Genomic DNA, 17,790 nt, shown 5'->3' with positions numbered 1-17,790 from the left:
AGTCTTTCTTGCTCACCGGCTGCCGCTCAGGACCCATGTGGGAGTCATGTCTGAGGCTTCTGTGCCCAGCCCGGGGCCAGCAAATGTCTACACCTGATGAGGTCATTGTTGACCATCCTCCCCCCTGGCTCAGCTGGTACTAACCTGGCAGGGAGTAGCCTGGCGGTAAGCCCATCTTGGACCGAGCACCCCAGCTCTGTAATTATGCCCCTCCTGGAGGCCCTGGTCTCTCCCTACCTGACTCAGCCCCACCCTAGCCCCATCATTTCTAGAGTCACCTGCTTGAGAGGAGCTAGGACACAGGCTCTGTGGCCACTCCGCCCCAGCTTTGTGCACACAGCAGGCGCTTGGTCGGTGTTTGCTGAAGAGTGCCCTAGGCACATTGAGTGGCTGGTGTAGAAAGGATGTGGAAACCACAAACGACGTTTGCTTGAAAGTCACTGGCTGCCCCTGCCTGTTCTTGGCGGTGTGATTACTTCTCAGCCTGGTGACTCATTTCAGCAGAGGCGGGACAGAAACCACCTGACAGCTGGGGCCTTTTCTGGGACTTCTTCGCAGGGGACTTTGCCCATCAATAAAGAGGAGATTCTAAAATGGAGCAGGGAGCTTGCCAAGAGCCAGCAAGTAGCAGTTGAAAGAGCAAAGGTAGGGACTTGAGCGAATCCTTTACTCGCTTTAAGCTGATATTTTGTCCTCGTGAGATGAGACTAACACATGTCTCTCTGGGACCTTGTGAGCCCTGGGATTATGTGTGTAAAGCACCTGATGCCTGGTGGCCACCCAGGGGCTGGCAGCCTTCTCCCCTCCCAGGTGTGCATGACTGCCGGGGCTAGCTGCTCAATAGTCACTTTGACCTTCCTTTGGACGAGGCAGTGTCCCGGCCACCCTTGGGGCTCTACGCTCAGGTCCTGGTGTAACACCTGTCGCCGGGAGCTACATAGCAGAGCAGGTGAGGACATGGACACTGGAGCTGGACCACCTATTTGCACCCCTATTTGCTAGCTGGGTCCCCTTGGCCAAGTTACCTACCCTTTCCTGCTGGGACACTAAAACGGGGACACTAATAATACCCATGTCTTAGGGCTGTGGGGTAATAGATACCTGGGAAAGTTTGGAACACTTTGTAGCACACGGGGACCGCGGTGTGAGTGGGGACTGTGGTTATTATTGCTTGGTGCATGTTGGTTGAGTTATATTGCATTGTGTTTGACGGGAGAGGATATGGGTGTCGCCAGGATGCTTTACTTTTCTTGCAGCCCAAGTATCAGTTGCCATTGCTCGTCCCCACCTCAGATTTTCCCTCCCTTTCAGCATCTGTAAGATTTTACAGCGAAGGGCTAAAGAAAACTCCACAGGCACAGAATGTTCAGGAGGAAGTTTCCTCATGTTCTTGTGAATGTTGATAACAACTCCCAACCCTCTATTTGATGGGAGTTTTCTGGTGTGGGTTTTTGAATGTGAGTAGCCGTTTTATCAGAAATTGTTTGTGTTTGTGGGAGTGTTTGGTGGGAAATTGAAGTAGGGGGTTTTTTGTTGATATTGGAAGCTTTTCATTAACTGGAATATTTCGAAACTATAGCTTTATGGAAGTGTTGAGGCTAACTCAGTGGTATTTAATTTGCTATCAATATGCTTTGTTCTGGGAGGGTGATGGCACCGTGAGCCTTGCTGTTCCTCCCTAAAAATGTGCTTGGGTGCCTTCCGGGAGTGTGCCTGGCATGCTGCTAAGTCCTGAGGATAGGAAACAGACTGACACCATTCCTCGGGCCGCTGGGAAGTAGCCTTAGAGTCAGACGGGCCTGGGTTCGAGTCCTGACTCTGCCACTGGTAAGCTGTGAACAGTGGGCAAGTGATTTCACTTCTTTCAAAGGTGTTCCTTATCTGTCAAATGGGGATGGCACTGTTCTGTGTTTTACAGGTTTTGAGGATGGATTGAGATGGGTATGCCCCGCACATTGCCTGGCAGAGAGCAGGCTTTTAGAAATGGCAGCTCTTGGTTTGGCTGCAGCTTTTGGGCCTGGGGGCAGGAGCCTGACTTGGGGCTGCCCTTGGGCCACTTCCTTGCCTTTGTGCTCTGCCTGGCAGAATGGGCAGGGTCACTGTCTGGGAGACGCCTGTGTCTGAGGGCGAGAGAGGCCTGGTTTCCTTTATGTTCCTCTCAAGCACCGCGCAGGAGGCCGGGAGGAAACCAGGCCCTCAGAGGTGGTGGAGGTGGCAGAGCCGTTTAGTGGTCAGAGTAGGGGAGCCATGGGGCCTCAGGACGGGAACTTGCACTCACCCACACACAAGGGGCATTGGCGGGCTGGTTCAGGGAGGGCAGCCTGGGAGTCAGGTTTGGGCAGCGGGTTGTTCCAGAAGCAGCAGCTCCGTGTGGACCCCCCAGCCCCCATAAGATTTCATTGCACGAGAAAAGCAAAACATGTTTGAGAAGCACCCTCTGGTCTTTTTTTCTTCCCACACTTTTGTGTGCAAATTTCATATTTCACCAGGCCACACTGTACCAACTTGGTAACCCGGCCTTCTTTTTTTTTTAATTTTATTTTTTAATAATTTTTTATTGTTATGTTAATCACCATACATTACATCATTAGTTTTTGATGTAGTGTTCCATGATTCATTGTTTGTGCATAACACCCAGTGCTCCACGCAGAACGTGTCCTCTTGAATACCCATCACCAGGCTAACCCATCCCCCCACCCCCCTCCCCTCTAGAACCCTCAGTTTGTTTTTCAGAGTCCATCGTCTCTCATGGTTCATCTCCCCCTCCGATTTACTCCCCTTCATTCTTCCACTCCTGCTATCTTCTTCTTTTTTTTTTTCTTAACATATCTTGCATTATTTGTTTCAGAGGTACAGATCTGTGATTCAACAGTCTTGCACAATTCATAGCGCTCACCATAGCACATACCCTCCCCAATGTCTATCACCCAGCCACCCCATCCCTCCCACCCCCCACCACTCCAGCAACCCTCAGTTTGTTTCATGAGATTAAGAATTCCTCGTATCAGTGAGGTCATATGATACATGTCTTTCTCTGATTGACTTACTTCACTCAGCATAACACCCTCCAGTTCCATCCACGTCGTTGACCCGGCCTTCTTTTTAAACACCACAGTCCAGGGTTGCCTGGGTGGCTCAGTTGGTTATGTGACTCTGCCTTCGGCCCAGGTCATGATCCTGGAGTCCCAGGATCGAGTCCTGCATCGGGCTCCCCGCTGAGTGGGGATCTGCTTCTCCCTCTGACCCTCCCCCCTCTCGTACTCTCTCTTTCTCTCATTCTCTTTCTCTCAAATAAATAAAAAATCTTTAAAAAAATAAATAAACACCACAGTCCATTCTGAAGGCTTCCCCACTACTGGGTTCCTCAGTGGTTAGTTTCTTCATCCCTGGGGAAAGGGGGCGGGACATAAAGTGGAAGGGGAGGAGTCAGTGTGACTGCCTGGAAGTGGGGCAGGACCAGAAGTGGGCGGGGCGGTGAGGGGTGACTTCGGCACCCTGGGGCGCGGCCTGGCAGGGGTGGGGAGGCCTGGCAGGGGTGGGGAGGCCTGGCAGGGGTGGGGAGGAGAGGGCTGGCCCGCAGCGCGAGAGGCTCAGAGGCACGATGGAATCAGGTACTTCCCAGGCCGCCAATGGGGTTGTGACCCCGATGTGGGTGGCGGCGTTGATTTTGGAGAGATGTGGCCATTATCGTGTCCTGGGTCGGTCCGCGGGTCCGTCCCGGAAAGGGGTTGCCTTAATTCACTTAATCTGTGCCACAGCCTCAGGAGGCAGGACAACCTCAGCTCCTGTGACATGACTTGATGTAGGTCCCACAGGCAGTAAGGGATGGAGCCAGGACTCAATTCTGGATCTGACCGACAGGCTTCCTGGGGAGGCTTGGGCCTTCAGGGGAGGGATCTTGGTGATCATGGAGGGCTTCCTGGAGCAGGTGGTGGTGTGGCTTATAAACCTTCACTAAGCTGAGTATGACACCAGGGTAAGAAGAGTCGGGGTTCCAGTGCTGCTGCCCTGTGTGCATTTGGATCAGACACACCCTCCTCTCTCAGCTCTCGGTCCCATCTGTACAATGGGGAAATGGTACCAGATGGCCTTTTAACATGTCGCTTCCAAGTCTGGAGCTCACTTCTTCTCTACATCAATGTTTGCTAAATATTTTTCACTTTAGGGAGCCTGGCGTCTGACTACTGACACCCTCTCCCTCCCCAAGCTCCCCTTGTGGTTTCAGGGTGCCAATGGGTGTCCAGGCAGGGGGTCACTGTTCATGACAGCAAGGACTTTGCCCTGCCCACCATTTGGACAGGCTCTGACTCCTGGCCACCAGGCTGTGGATGCTGATAGGAGGTTCAGCCTGTGGGGGATACCACAAAGCAAGCCCTGGGACCCGACAGATCTGTGTTCAAATCCCTGGTCTTGCACATTCAGTGGAAACTTCGGTCCATCAGTCCACCTCTGAGAGCCTCTAGTTCCCCATTTGTAGATGTGGAGGTAGTCTCTCCCAGCCTTTAATCTCCTTGGCCCCGCTGCCCCATTCCAACTGGGTCAGGGTCACGTGGCACAGTGCTTCTCCTTGTTCCTGCAGTAAAACAGCCCAGCAGCTGGGAGTGGTAAGGAGCTTGGCAAATGTTTGGAGAGATTCAAAAATAGATCAAAACGTATAACACAGCTTAACTCAAGCTTCAGGAATTCTTCCCTGTCCCTTGCACTTGGGCTGTAAGTCCTGTGTGGATCCTTACCCGTGGCTTGCCTCTGGCCTCTTCTCCTTCACCAGATGAAGACACAGCTTCATCTCTGTCTCTGCCCTCAGGAGGTCCCCTCCAGGCAGCCCTCGGTGTGGACCCTGAGCAACTGGTCTGAAATGCACAGGTGTCCAACCTTTCCCTCCCTGGCAGAAACCTCTCCATGGCTCCCTGCTGTGCTCAAGGTCAAGTTCAAGCCCTGTAGGGATTTATATTTCTTCCTTCCACGAGACATCCATTCACCCCCAGGGCAGAACTGCCTTGTTCATCTCTGTATCTTTAGTGCATGGGAAAGTATCTGGAACTTAATAGGTTCTCAAGAAATGGTAACGATGCCGTTTATTGTTTGTGGAACAGGGTACCTCGCCACTATTAGGAATGTCAGTTCCGGCCCCATGGATGTCGGTATTTCTATCTCTTACATGGATGAGGAAACAGGTGCAGAGAGGACAGGGGCCTTGGTGGGATTCAACATGATCCTGAAGTAAATACATGCTTACCCTTTAGAACCTCTTTAAAGGGACTTGTGAAGCATCTATTGCTGTAATTGGAGAGGAGAAGTCTGAGCCCTGAATCCCAAGTCTTTACCAGGCTCAGAGACAGCCAAGGATTGGCCAGCGTGGGGCAGGTGTGGTCTAGGGCAGCGTCCCTCTGCCTGGGCAGAGCCGGGTGGGAAATCCCGCCTGGTGCCAGCCACGGGGTGAGTCCTCAGCTCAAATCAGGCCACCAGCTTTATCACCTGTACGTAGCGTATCTGCAATGTGAAATGCTTGTGGGACTCTTTATCACTGATATCTGCTGATTTCTAGTCATTAATAGTTTCCCATTATGAACATAAAACTCTGTGAAATGATGAATGTCTTATGAAAAGAACAAGAAAATGGCATTCATGTGTATTCTCACCACCCTTCCAACCACTGTCAGGGTTCTTTCCAGCCTTGTCCAGAGGCAGCGTGAACGAAATGTTTTGCTTTTTATGTAGAATGAAGGCAGCTCACTCATTTGTGCCCTGGTCTGTCCCTCCTGAGCTGAGTGACCTTGTGCAAGTTCCTCAACCTCTCTGAACCTCCGTGGCCTCAACCACAGAGGCCTAGAGAATTCACCCACCTGCCAGGGTTGCTGCTTTCTGACGGTTGGTTTGGTGGGTGGGGAGAGTTGGAGTGGATCAGTGGTAAGGGAAGGTGGGGATCAGATGAGGAAGGGCCTCATTCAGGCCCAGGAGTGTGGTTTTCACCCCGAGGGCACTGGGGAGCGGAGGGTCTGTGAATATATTTTACTGCTTTCTAATTCTTAGAGAAGTAGTAATGGCCAGGATCAAGGGACCCTGAATGAGAACTCTGCACGGCTCAGGGTGACCATGGATGAGAGGGTGACTGGGGGGCTGCATGGGGTGGGAGAGGGTGAGGAGGTGGCCCGTGGGGAGCACACTGTGGAGGGAAGCAGAAGAAACCAGTCCTCAGCAGGGAGATCGGTGTCATGGTCTAGTTGGGAGTGCCGAGGGGTCAGAATGGGCCAGAAGGGGAGGGGAAACTGAGGCCCATGGCAGCTGTGTGACTTCTTCAGAGTGACTCAGGAGGTTGAGGGGTGTGAGCTCAGGTCCCCTGCTTTTCTGCCCCGTGACCTGACTGGCCAGCTCCCAAGGACAGAGGGGACTCCACAGTCAGGCTGGAGGGCGTGTGGCTTGTGTTTTCTTAGGCCGGAAGCCAAAGACCAGAGCTGGCATGAGCTGAAGATTTGTCATCCTCTCTCTCTCTGCGCTCAGAGTCCCTTCCAGCTGCTGTACCCTGTTGTCAAAGATTATTCTTTACCTGGTGATGCTTATTATTCTTGGTTATCATTATATTTTGCTTTTCTACTTGATTAATTCGGGGAAGTCTGTCTGTGGTCCAGAGTATCTCTGACAGACATGGCTGCATACTGCAAACAGTTGCTTTTAATAAGTGCTCTGAGGCTTGGGTCAAGAAAAATCATCGTTTTGCTACAGAGACATTATTGTGACAACTGCTGACATTTGAATATGAAACATGTATCAAGTACAGAACTGTGAAATATGTATCAATGATAACATTTCCTGGGTTTGCTAATTGTGTTGTGATTTCATAATGTCCTTGGTCTAAAGAGATAAAAGCCACGGCATTTAGGGTGAGATGCTGTGACTTCCGCAGCTTACTTTCAATTGTTGATAAAAATAGATGGAAATGTGTTCTTTATCGGTAGATAAAGCAGATGTGGAAAAATGTGAACAGTGAGTCTAGATGAAGGAATAAGGAGTTCATTGTACTATTCGTGGAATTTTTCTGTAGTTTTGCAACTTTGCAAAAATAAAAGATTTGAAAAAGTGTTGCTGAGTGGGGAGGTGTCTTAAGGATCTCGGGGTCCACCTGTCGGTCCCGTGCCCCCCGCCCCACCCTCGTCTCAGTCAGCTTGAGGCAGAGAGAAGTGCCTGCCCCCAGAGTTCAATTCTGAGCAGCCTCTTGGGGTCCAGTTTTGAAATAGTGGCAGAGGCTTTTGACAAAATGCATCCCCCCCCATAGAGAAATCATTACATTTTTAGAATCTTTGCTTTGGGATCAATTTTCCTTCAAATATTCATTTCTCCCCTCTTGTTTTTTTTTTTTAATTTTTATTGCCTTCTAAAATGGCTGAGGTAGTATTTGTTGTAATTACTCAAACAGAGAAGAGAATGCAGAAATTAAGAGACCCTTGTTGTCTCCATGCCCTCGGGGGGGGGGCGGTAGCCGGTGGTAGGTGTAATCCTGCGGAACACATACGAACATGCATGGACATCCAGTAGGGTTGGACGTCTTATCATTTTTATCCTTTGTTAACCTGGTTAGCCGGCTTCCTCCTTCTCCTTGAAGATGCAGCTTGGGGGTCGTCTCCAGGAAGCCCCCACCCAGGCTCTCTGTGCTGACGTCATCCTTTGCAGTCATCCGAATCTGAGCCGCCTCCCCTGCCAGGTCTTGGGTAACACGAGGGCAGCTGTTACTGTTTCACAGTCTGTACTTGAGCTGGGAGCCCAGGAGATGCACAGTCAGTGTTTGTGGAGGGAACAAATGTGCACAGGAGGCATCCCGAGCAGGGAGGTCTCGTGAGCAGAGCCTTGCAGGTACAAGAAGCTTTCTTCCTTCCTTTCTTTCTTTTTTTAAAAAAGATTTTGTTTATTTATTTGACAGAGAGAGACACAGAGAGAGAGGGAACACAAGCAGGGGGAGTGGGAGAGGGAGAAGCAGGCTTCCCGCGGAGCAGGGAGCCCGACGCGGGGCTCGATCCCCGGACCCCGGGACCATGACCTGAGCCGAAGGCAGACGCTTAATGACTGAGCCACCCAGGCACCCCTACAAGAAGCTTTCTCATTCAAAATGTTCCTCCTGGCCCCTGGGGAAGAGAGTCCCAGGGCCGTGGGTGTCTGGGGACAGAAAGTCACTTTATGGAATGTGGACACTGCCTCTCCGGGGCTCCCATGCCCTGGCTGATTCTCTCTTGGCACTAATGCCCTACATGGGTCGGGCTGATGGGGTGGCCGTGAGCTACCCAAGGGCTGGGCCGGGCCTGGGTCCTCTCTTCTCCCCAGGGCTCAGTACAGCCTGGTTTGCTGGGGGGTCTTGGGGACAACAGGAAGAAGCCCAGGCCAGGGCTGGAGCAGCACAGGACTCAGATGTGGGCCTGGCCTGGGTCTCTTTATCTTTCGTGATCCTGACTCCTTCCTCATTATAGGGGCACTGTTTTCCGCAGCTGGGATCTATTAATGTTATCTGCAGCTTGTCTGATGGATGCCAAGGATGGGGTCACTGCCAGCTTGAGGAAGTGGGAAGTTGAACGGGGCTGGAGAACCGAGAAAGATTCTCAGCCAGTGTGCTCACGCAGTGTCGAGAAAAGCATCCCTTGCTCTGAGAAGCCGTCCCGGGCTCACCCCCCATTTCAGGCCAGAGGGGCCCACCGATCTGATGGTGGGACTGTAGACAGTAGAGCATGGACCATGGTTTTGAAGGACTTACATCCTAGGGAGCGAGCGGGGCTGGGAATCCCCGTGTGACGCTGTGTGGCCTGCGTTCTGGGAGAGTGGTCAGTGTCATTGGGGAAAATATGGAGAAGTGAGAGACATTCTGCTTTTCTGTTAGTTGTTGATTAATGTAAATACCAATAATGTCTACATAGCTTTGTGAAAATATCCACTTCACCAGTTTCGGAATCCAGCACTTTCCCATTGAATGGAGGCATAAACGGAGTGGGAAGGTGGCTTTGGAAATCAGGGATTGTTGGTTCCCCTGATTCTGTGCCAGGCCCTGGAGAGTTTGGAGATGAGAGGTGCATGGTCATGCCCTCAGGGCGCACCTGGCCTAGGTGATTTTTGAGGTTGAATCATGGGTATTCAGAACACGCACACTGGTCTTCCCACACCAGTCACTATTTTGCACTTCTGCCCTTGACATTAGGTTCTGAACAAATGCTGAGGCAAATTGAAGCAGGTTATGTGACAGTTGGCTCTCTGTCCTTCTTTCTGCCTTTCTTGTCTGCCTTTTTGCCTAAACTGGCATTCTTTGCTGCTGGGACTATATTGTGAATATCTAGTGGTGGTGATGGTGGTGATAATGGTGATGGAGATGTTGGAGGAGATGGTGGTGGTGACCGTGGACACAGGGGTGGTGGTGGGAGGGGTGGCTGCACTCAACCTGGAAATTCCAGGCCCGTAGTGGGCATTCTTATCAGTCATCACTTTAGCTCTCCACGTCTGTTGCTCCCTCACAACAACCTATGATTTAGAACCACCACGGCCCATTTTCCAGGTGAGACGCCTGAGTCACAGGGCCATGCGGTGCCAGCTAGAGGAGGCTTAAAAGCCTGATAGACTAGCTTTTGAATACTAAACCAGGGGTACCCAACTGTGATCTCGGCATTGAGCATTCCGTCACCTGGGCGCTGGGTGGAAATGCACATTCAGGGCCCCCAGCCCATGCGATCCACCTTGCTGGGGAGAGGCCAGTTAAGGAGAATTCGAGGCACCCCTAGGCTGGTTGTCAGGCACATTACGGTTGAGAACCGCTGCCCTAAGCTGCCCCCACTCCTGTCCTCAGTGGCCGAGTCAGCTTGGACCCAGGCTCGTGGGACTCTGGTCTTATTGCTCAGTGGCCTGCCAGCAATGTGGCGTCACCTTTACACGGGACGTGGGCCTCACCCCTGGTGAGGTGAGGGGTTCTAATTTAAGAGTGCAGGTGGGGAGAGGAGGGAGGAGGGGCGCTTCTCAGTCAGAGTGTGTGTGTGTGTGTGTGTGTGTGTGTGTGTGTGTGTGTGTGTGTGTGTGTGTGTGTGTACGAATCCCCTGGGGACCTTGTTTAAACTGCAGGTTCTGGATCGTGGGTTTGGGTGGGGCCTGGGACTGTACCTTTCACAAGAGCCTGGTGACGCTGACATGGCTGGCCTGTGGCCCCACTTCCAGTAGCCAGGCTCTCTGCAAGAGGTGCTCACACTTGCGGTGGCATCAGCATCCCACGGAGCGCTGGTGAATGCAGACTGCTGGGTCCCACCCCAGAGTTTGGGGTTTAGTAGGCCTCGGGACCCGAAATCTTGCAATTCTAGCCAGCTTGCTGGGGATGCCAGCACTCCTGGCTAGAGACCGGCGCTGGAGCACACAGGGCCCTGAGCCAGATCTTTCTGCTTTGGCTGCACATTGGAATCAACTTAGAAACCACCGAGACCTGGTCTGCACGTTGGGGTCCTGAGTCGGTGGGACTGAGCAGAGCCTAGGCATTGGGAATTCTCAGTTTCCAGATGATTCTCACGTGAGACCCACTGCTCCAGAGTTATTCTTTGTACCCTGGTTGCCTAGGTGCCCGGGGAGGTGACAGCATCATATTAAGTCAGGCCTACCCACTAAGAGTTCTGGTTCTGGCCCGGTGGAGCCAGGCAATGGCACAAAGAATAGATTCTCTTGGTGTTCCTAGTGGGCAGTGGGGCTGGGACAGACTCCCTCGCATCGAGTGCTGGCCCCTCGTAGCTCCCCGGGCCACCAGACCCAGGCCCTGGGGAGCGGCCCCTTGTTCTGAGCCTCCCCTTCTTGCCCGTGACAGGCGAGGCATCTTTGCAGTCAGAGACCTACACGGAGACTCTGCTTTTGCTGCTCCTGGCTGGACCGTGGCACCTTCAGCAGCTTCGTTCCCCTCTCTCGAGCTCTTTCTTCTCTGTGAGATGGGAAAAATAAACAATTTGCTCCAAGGAGTTGCTTGAGAAATAGTGTAGCACAGTGCCCGACGCCCAGGAGGTCCTCTCAAGATGAGTATGTGCATCTGTCCAGCTAGTGTGGGTGGTCATGGGCAGCAGCTCTCAGACACAGGTGGCGGGAGAACCGCCTGGAGCCTGCAAGATCTGGGCCTCTGTGAGCTTCCTCAGCTGCCCCCCGGGGTTCCGATACACGCAGTCTGAGAACCACTGATGTGATTCTGATAATCTGATGTCTGGGGAATCTGATAAATGATGGTTATTATTCGCCAGTGGCTGAGAAGAACACCCCAGATTTCATATATATATATATATATATATATATATATATATATATATACATATATGAATTAGTGTTTTTGTTTTCTTTGGGTAAATACCCAGTAGTGGGATTGCTGGATCATAGGGTAGTTCTATTTTTAACTTCTTGAGGAAGCTCCATACTGTTTCCAAGAGTGGCTGCACCAGTTTGCGTTCCCAACAATGGTGCAAGAGGGTTCCCCTTCCTCCACAGCCTTGCCAACACCTGTTGTTTTAGCCATTCTGGCGGGTGTGAGGTGATGTCTTATTGTGGTTTGGATTCGTACTTTCCTGATGATGAGTGATGTTGAGCATCTTTTCAAGTGTCTGTTGGCCATCTGGATGTCTTCCTTTGCCGATTTTAGAATGAACTTGTTTGTCTTTTCATTGTTGAATTAAGAGTTCTTTATTCTGGATGTAGACCCTTTATTGCATGCATTTCTCCCATGCTGTGGGTGGTATTTCCCCCTTCTTTACGCTGCCTGTATTCATTTCCTAACCTGTCATAACAACTATAAATTGGGAGACTGCTGCTGTTAGCCGCCATCAGAGTCCCATCGGCTCTGACGAGATAGGAGCTGGTGGAGGGTGAGAAGGTGGGGGCGAGAGGTGAGTGCGGGGACAGAGAGCTGGGCCGGTCCAGGCCAGGACAGGACGGTGGGGACAGAGAGACAAAGGAGCTAATCCTGGCAGGACTTGGGGCCTGTCAGGTGTGAGAGGGAGGGAGGGGTAGGCTCATGTAGGTGGACTCGCAGGGCTCGGGCCCAGATGATTGACTGGAGGATGGCCCTTTGCAGAGCCCGGGGCCCCAGGGAGGAGGAGGAGTTTGGAGTAAGATGGATTCTGAGAATGCTAAAAACAACAGCCGTCCTTGAGTGCGTCTGTGCGCCCGGCGCTGTTCGGAGTGCTGGACGTGGATTGTTGCATGCAATGTTTGCCAGACCCTGAGTGGTAGAGGCTGTTATTACAGACAAGGAAACTGAGGCACGGGGCGAAACCTGTCCAAGGCCCACAGCTAGCGCGGTGAGCCAGGAGCCTGAGATTTGAGCCTCCAGGCTGCACGGCTGTTCTGATGTGGGCCTGTAGCGCCCCCCTGTGGCCGATAGGCAGACCTCTCCTGTCGGCTAGTTTCCACCTGTGGTATTTATTGGTCGTGGGTGAATGGTGGCCCCCAAGAGAAACGGGCACGTCCTAATTCTTGGAACCCGTGACTATTACCTTACATGGCAAAAGGTGTTAAAAGAATTTTGAGGGGAGGAACTTATCCTGCCTTATGTGTGTGGGCCCTAAATCCAATTAACAATTGTCCTTAGAAGGGTGAGGCAGGAAATGCGACACACAGAGAAGGCCATGTGAGAACGGGGTAGGGACTCCACAAGCCAGGTCATGCCACAGCCACCAGAAGCTGGAAGCGGCAAGGAGGGATTCTTCCCTAGAACCTCTTGGGGGGTGTGAGGCCCGGCTGACAGCATGAATTCTGCCCCATGATCTGGACTTGGGCTTTTGGCCTCCAGAGCCGTGAGAAATTACCTTCTGTGGTTTTAAGCCCCCAAGTCTGTGCTTATTTGTTAGAGCAGCCATGGGAAGCTAATGGCAGTCTGCGTCCCGGGGACTGGGGCCCCTGAACTCTGCAGAGCCCAGGCCTCCAGCTCTCAGGAGCATGGCCATTTCTTTCCACTGGAAGTCCTGCAGAGCCTGAAGCTGGATTTGATCAGGAGGCAGCAGAGCTGAATGGTCCAGCACCTCTCATGCCCCAGGCCGTGGCCTCACGTGGTCACCATGAGACTTCTCGGGCCAGCCCGCTGGCCCTGGCTGGGACCGATAAGCCGGCTTTGCTGGTGGCGGGAGGGCACAGCAGTGAGCGGCTTTGCAGGAGCAAAAGGCCTGGGCTTGCTTTTGCATGGCTGTCCGTCAGTTCTCCCGGCTGTTCCACAGCCCTCGCGCTGTCCCGGACCCCCTCCTTAAACTCCTCCCTGCCTGCGTCTGCTGGCCTGTCAGGTCGTGAGTGGTGCTGATGGTTGGGGGATGCAGGTTATGGAATCAGACACACTCGGGTCCCACACCTCGCTCCTGGCTGGGTGACCTTGGGCAAGTCACTCAGCCCCTCTGAGCCAGTTTCCTCCCCTTTACGATGGGGGTGCGGATGACATGGTCATGCTGCATCCCTAGCAGGGGGCCGTGGCCATGGAAGAGCGGATGGATGGGACGAGATGGTACTTTCCCAGTGCCGTGACTGCCTCGTGCAAGTCAGCCCATTCCGTGAAGTGTAATCACAGCTGCATTCTGGGACTTAAATGTAAAACCTCATCTGGATTGTGGAGAAGAGCGAAGATGTCTGTTTTCACCTACTCCTGCCGCTCGGCTCCCTGGGGGCCTCACCCGGAGAGGCCAGGGTCAGGCTCACATGGACGCACCATTTCCCAGGCCCTGGCTGACCTGACAGTGTAGGAGCAGGCTCGGCTGTGATGCTGGGCTGTGTCCTGGCCCTGGTGGCCTGGCCTGGCTACCGCCTTGGCGGGCCTTCCTGCAGCTGAGTCACGTCACTTGTCAGACCGGCGGCCGGCACTGGTTCCCACCGTCCTCCAGTAAGACAAGGTCCGAGTTCAGGAGTGTCCCTCACAAGCCCCCTCTTGACCTCGCCCCTGACCCCACTGAGCTCTCAGCATCCCACACGGTTCCAGCCTGCTCCATCCCAGATGTGGCCCAGCCTGCATGTGCAATCTGCCCATGCAAACCCTCCGCTGTATCAGCGAGGCACCACATAGCCCACTGTGCAAACATGACACGAGGGGCGCTCCAACACGGCCCATTCCCTGGGCCCCTGTGTCCCGTCTTCCCAGTGATCCTTCCTGATCGTCTCCCCACCACCTGGGCTCCTTGCTCTCCCCTGGGGCACCAGTTCCCCTGCCTGCAATGTTCCGTTCCTTTTCACTGGGTCAGCCCCTTCTCCTCCTTCAGAAGTCTACTCGGCATCGCTTCTTGCTCACAGTCTTTGCGGAGGGGCGCCTGGCTGGCTCAGGTAGTTGCATGGCCGACTCTTGATTTGGGCTCAGGTCATGATCTCAGCGTCCTGGGACTGAGCCCCACCTTGGGCTCTGTGCTCAGTGGGGAGTCTGCTTGAGGAGTCTCTCTCTCTCTTTCTCCCTCTGCCCTCCCCCACCGCCGTGTGCTCTCTCTCTCAAATAAATAAGTACATCTTAAAAAGAAAAAGTCTGGGGACCTCCATGTCTGGGACAGTTTGACCCTCCCATCGGCCAGTTTCCTTTCTTTGGGAGCACCTGTCTGGGGTCAGTCATCTGCTCAGTCGTCGGTATGTTTGACTAGTGTCCGCTTCTGCCCCTCGAGGGTGGCGTGTGCTGGTCTGGACACTCGCTTCCCAGGGTCCACAGGGCCGCGCACGGAGGAGGGGGCCGGTGAGTGCCCTCCCACCGAATGGCTGGAGAAATCCGGAAAAATACACGTGGTTCCTCCAAAGAGCGGCCTTTTCCTACTCCTCTGGGCCCTAACCCTGCACTCTGGTTGAAGCCCCTCCTCTCCCATGTCCTGGCCCCTGTCCCACCTGGCTCTTGTGGGTGCTGATTCTCAGGCAGCTCAGGGCTACTTTCTCTGGGACCGTCCCTGAACCCCAGGCCCCCACAGGACTGTGGGGTTCCCTGTCAGAGCTCTTACGTCCTCTGTCTCCCTGGAGATCTTCCCCACCGGACTGATGTCTTCACAGAGGCTGGGAGAGACCCACCCACACATGGGGTGCTAGGAGCAGATGCCCCCTAGGCATGTGGAATGTGAACGAGTCCGACCCAGTAAGTGCTAACAGTGACCCAGAGCACCTACTATGTGCTATGCACTGTGCTAGGCACTGGGGGCACAGTGGCGAACATGACAAACCATGCCCCTGCCCTCCAAGAGCTTATCTGCTAGTGGGGGCGGAGGAGAACACGCATAGACAGATGTATGACATGGGAGGTGTGCTGAGATCTAGAACTGTGTGAAGGGAGGTCTGGAGAGGCCTGAAGGGAGTGAGGGAGGAAGTCATGCAAGCATTTGGGGGAAGGATGGTCCCGGGAGAGAAGTAGCAAGTGCAAAGGCCCTGTGGTGGGAGCATGCCTCGTGGGTTGAGGAGCAGCAGGAGGCCACTGTGGCTGGGACCAGTGACCAAGGAAGTGAGGATGTGAGGTCTGAGGGGTGTTGGGGGTATACATGACAGAGGACCTCAGTGTTTGATGGCAATGATGCTGTCTTACCAGGGCCCACGCCTTTCCTTCCCAGGACCCTGCATTGTCAGCCAGCCAGTCTGGGGGTGCGCCCTCTTGCCTGGATGGCATAATGCCCTCACAGGCCTCCCTGCTTCCACTCTTACCCCTCAAAGCTACTCCACTGGGTAGCCAGGGGGAGCTTTTTAATGGAAACTGGGCCTTCGTGTTCTGTTGCTAAAAGCCCTTGCCTTTGTGCATTCAACAGTAATGGAACTGTGTTCAGTCACTGGAGAGAGTAAGTACAAGGCCCAGATTCTAACCTTGGGGAGGCTCCATCTGCCTCCAGTAGAGGCTTCACTCATCTGTGATGACTTCCATTTCCACAGAGCCCTCCCACCAACCCCCTGCAGTGGCATTGCATCGTGGGAAGAGAATGGGCTGGGGTTGCACTGACTAAGGGTGGGGCTGGGATGCTCTAGCGTGGTACCTACACATCGTGAGCGTTCAGTGATCCTGAGCAGCTAGGAACACGACGTCATGGACGAAATATGACAATAATCATCAGGGAAGAGTGTGTCTGGGCGGGAAGGCTGGGGTCAGGGGTGTCCAAGTCCACTTAACGGTCAAATAAGTTAGATTACAAAATGCAGGCTCAATCTGGCAACATGGAGGTCAAGGGAGGTGAGTAAAGGCCAGTGGAGGTCAGGGGAGATGCATGCGGCTAGTGGAGATCAGAGCCGGGGAGGAGGAGGTCAGTGGAGGTTAATGAAAGTCTGAAGAGTGCAGGGAAGGTAATTGGAGGCCGGGGGAGGCCAGGGGAGGGGAGTGGAGGCCAGCATAGCTGCATGGGCTAAAGCCGTACTGCAGGGAGGTGAGGGGGCCATGCAGACAACAGATGGAGACAGCCTCGATGAATGTGGACGAGCAGAGAGAGCCAGAGGTTGGGGGGATTGGGCACGGGGGCAGGGGAGGCTCTGTTTTGTTTTAATGGGAGGGACCTGAGGATGATAAGCTGATGGTGAGGCGCTCCTGGAGAGAGGACAGAATGGGGAGGTTTGGGGAAAGGTGGGAAGGAGGAGGGGGGTCCAGGGCCCAGGAGAAGAAGGGGGTGTTGATTTGGGGGTTTTAGCTCCGTTTAGTTTTCTTCTGCATCCTTAATAAAGAAATGCCATTTTCCTCTCTCTCCTGAACATTCTGTGCTATTTTTCATAGCTTCTTTTGATTTGGTTATAAATGGAATCACCTTCCAGTTTTACGCATGGGTTGCTTATTGCTGGTATGTAGGAAAGAAAACAATTGGTTTTTTGTTTGTTTTTTGGGTTTTTTTTGGCATCAAGCCACTATCCATTGCTTTGAGGGACCCTGAAGATCCCATCAGTGTATTTCCAAACAGATGTGTGCCTTACACCTCTCCCCATCTTCATTTCTTCCTCTGTTTTCTTGGCCCAAAAACTACCCTCTCCCGTCTCCCCTGCCCTTGGTGGGAGCAGGCCACCTTCTTTTTCCAGGAATTCCAAGCCTCTTGCCCCTGCCTCCATATGGAAATAGCTTTCTGGGTTCACCCTGTTTGTGAGGGCTGTGATGTCACAGGTATCTGTATCCGCATGGGTTTTTTCCTGAGAAAGGGGATCTCGCTGCTTGTGACTGGCTTTTCCCATGCGGCAGGTGTGGCCGAGATCTTCCCACGGCCTCCACGGTGTGGGCATCCCATGCTTGATTTAACCAGTTCTGTACCATTCCCGTTATTCTGGACTATGCCCTTGTCTGATCATTCCCTTAGGGTAGATTCTAGAAGTGAAGCTAGTGGGCCAAAGTGATCCATATTTAAATTTTTCACAGAAATTGTCAAAGAGCACTCCAGAAAAAGTTGTGCCAATTTGTACCCACCGAGAGTGAATGAGAATAGCAGTTTCCCAGAACCTTGCCAACCATGAATATGGAACATCTCTGCTAGTGGGATAAGTGAGGATTCTCCTTCTGGTCCTCATTCCGTTGGTTACCGATGAGGCTGAGCATCTTACTGTGTGAGCCCTGGCCCCGTGCTTCCTCTTCTTTGGGGAATTACTTCATTATTCATACTAATTTTTCTATTGGCATGTTGCTTAAAACAACTTTGATTTGTAAAGACTCTTAGTCCATTAAGGATATTAGCCTGTGGTCTGTGATACGGGACAAGTATTTTCTCCCAGCCTGTGGTCTGACGCTCTTGCCACGATGCTTTCCCTACGCAGAGCTTCAACATTTGTGCCTTCTGTGGCCGCTTATACTTTTTTTGCCTCCTTTCCTATTTGTGTTTCGGAGATTTCTTTGTTTTGTGGTTTCTTTGTGTTTATTTCAGTTTGCAG

General features: G+C 52.9%; 1 protein-coding gene across 1 annotated transcript in view; it reads left to right on the top strand.

Annotated features, from left to right (window-relative positions):
• The first annotated feature begins 564 nt into the window (after positions 1-564).
• Positions 565-17,790, top strand: part of JAKMIP1 (janus kinase and microtubule interacting protein 1) — a 108,602-nt gene continuing 91,376 nt past the window's right edge. The window contains exon 1 of the mRNA XM_088020883.1: positions 565-645. The gene's annotated coding sequence lies outside the window, so the exon portion shown is untranslated. The remainder of the gene's footprint in view (positions 646-17,790) is intronic.

This window comes from Eumetopias jubatus, unplaced genomic scaffold, assembly GCF_037043125.1.
Source record: "Eumetopias jubatus isolate StellerSeaLion01/CBP00866 unplaced genomic scaffold, mEumJub1_p1.0 scaffold_2, whole genome shotgun sequence".
Taxonomy (NCBI): domain Eukaryota; kingdom Metazoa; phylum Chordata; class Mammalia; order Carnivora; family Otariidae; genus Eumetopias; species Eumetopias jubatus.
The sequence above is the reverse complement of the archived record's forward strand: the minus strand, read 5'-3'. Positions and strand labels throughout refer to the sequence as shown.